This window comes from Austrofundulus limnaeus, unplaced genomic scaffold, assembly GCF_001266775.1.
Source record: "Austrofundulus limnaeus strain Quisiro unplaced genomic scaffold, Austrofundulus_limnaeus-1.0 Scaffold1026, whole genome shotgun sequence".
NCBI classification, from domain to species: Eukaryota; Metazoa; Chordata; class Actinopteri; order Cyprinodontiformes; family Rivulidae; genus Austrofundulus; species Austrofundulus limnaeus.
In genome coordinates, this window is record NW_013953428.1 from 137,869 (window position 1) to 139,994 (window position 2,126).

Here is a 2,126-nt window from a genome sequence, read left to right on the forward strand (position 1 = left end):
TCTTTCTTCACAAAAATGTGAAGAAAGACCGCCATGTGATGTGAGTATCAGTCACATGGAGGCAGGGCTTAAAAGCCTGAATTTAGCCTGAAACTCTCAGACTGAAGAAGTCTCTTGGAGGAGAGACGAAACGTTTCATTAGAGAAGAACCCGTCCAGAGGACCTATACTATTTTTTTTTATTTTAACATCAGTACTAATCTGTAAAAACTATAAATTTCTTCAGAAGTATTAATGGTAAGAGAACATTTACTGATCCTGCAGCACATTAATGATTACAGCAGCTGTCAGCAGGAAACAGCAGGTACAGGTTGTTCTGAGCCCAGACAGCATGCTGTCACCTCTCACACTACGATTGTTTGTACTTTAACTCAATACTTTTACTTTCAATATTTAAGTACATTTTATGTCAGGAATTTACTTTTGATACTTAAGTACAAAAAATATCAGATATTTTAATAATTTTATGCAAGTGATATTCTTAGAGGAGACTAACATTTACCAAAGTGCTTTTATGGTAAGCATCTTGTACTTGTACTCAAGTATCACTTTGTGGTACTTTAGACAATACTGCAAAGTCATACAGACTGAAGAAAAACATATAAAGTAAGAAAGAAAGTTTTCACAAAGTGTTTTCTTGTCCTGATGGTTAAAATGTTTTTAAATGTGTGTGTTTGTGTGTTTGCAGCTGAAGTGATGAAACTGGGCCATATTTGTTGAACTGGACTAATGTGGGTCAGTCTCCTGGTCTCCTGCACGTTCAGCCAAGTTGTTTACAAAGACGTTTTACTCACATTTCACAATTTCATGACAATATGTGTGGAAAACTGCTGGAGTAAACTGTTTATAGAAAAACCTTTAAATGCTTGATTTGAAACTTTATGAGTGGATTTGAGTTCTGGGACGACTGTGTCTGAGTTAGAGTTAGGACAGTTGTTCCTCTAATGCAGGGGGGTCCAAACATTTAGTCACATGGGCCAAAATCATAAAGGACCTGAGGGCCAAAAATATTTTCCTTTACCTGCTCAACAATAAATTAAACACTGAATACTTTAATTAAACAGATAAAGTAGTCAGATTTATTGCTGGAAATGGATGTAAATTAATCTAGATCCAGAACTTTAAAAGTGTTTTGCAGGTTTTACTTATTGAAAGAAATTTAGCAATTTTCTAGGTTTCAAGTGGGGGAAAAAAACCCAATTTAGTCAATTCTGATGAATAAAATCAGGATTTAGGTCAGGCTTTTGTTGAAAATGCAGCTGTGTTCAGATGAATTTAATAAATTAATCAAAAGCAGATTGGAGCACAGCAAAATCAGCTTTTAGAGTCTGGTTATTTAAAGACACATCATTGGTATTGTTGACAATATTTTTTACTATAAGATTTTACTTTGTGATAAATTTGCCCTAATATTAAATATAAATTTTCCATCAAACAGCTGTGCCGGGAGGACAAATTTGTAAACAAATTAGTAAAATTCTTGAACTGAAGTCAGGGGCACAAATGGCCCCCGGGCCACACATTGGACATTCCTGCTCTAATGCCAGAGTTGATGGTTTGATTCCACCTTTTGGTCACGTGTCAAAGTGTCCCTGGGCAAAACATTGACCTGATGTGTCCCATCAGTGTATAAAAAGTGATTTAAAGCCCTGATTAGTCTCCATTGTTTGATTTATCTGTACTAACTTTGTATAATACAGAACTGAACGGGTAAATGAGGACATAGATTATAGTATAAACAGTTTGGAGTATCCTGTTTGGATATAACTGTTTTATAATCTGATGAAACTACAGAGCACATTAAGCTTTAATGAGCAGAGTTAGAGCAACTTATAGTTAATACACAAAAAACAACTGAAGGGAACAGAGAGTTACTTTGGATCTTTTACTTTATCTAAAGTCAGATAAGAACATTTCAATATAAAGTTTGAAAACTCCTGGCTCAAGATTAAACAGTTTACAACCATGGGGGCAGGTAAAGCTGCCACCCACTCCTTCCACTGTCTCCAGTTTAAAAAAGCCAGTCTGATATGAGGTGCTGTTTGTAAAGTTACACAGTCAAAAATTACCACCAATATTTATGTTTTATTTAGTCTTTTATAAGAAAAAAGAACAAATCTATTTTTC

At 34.8% G+C, this 2,126-nt stretch overlaps 1 protein-coding gene across 1 annotated transcript in view; it reads right to left on the minus strand.

The window, feature by feature from the left end:
* LOC106533810 (A disintegrin and metalloproteinase with thrombospondin motifs 8) overlaps nucleotides 1–2,126 on the minus strand; it is a gene marked incomplete in the record, with an annotated part of 40,309 nt that overhangs the window by 27,270 nt on the left and 10,913 nt on the right.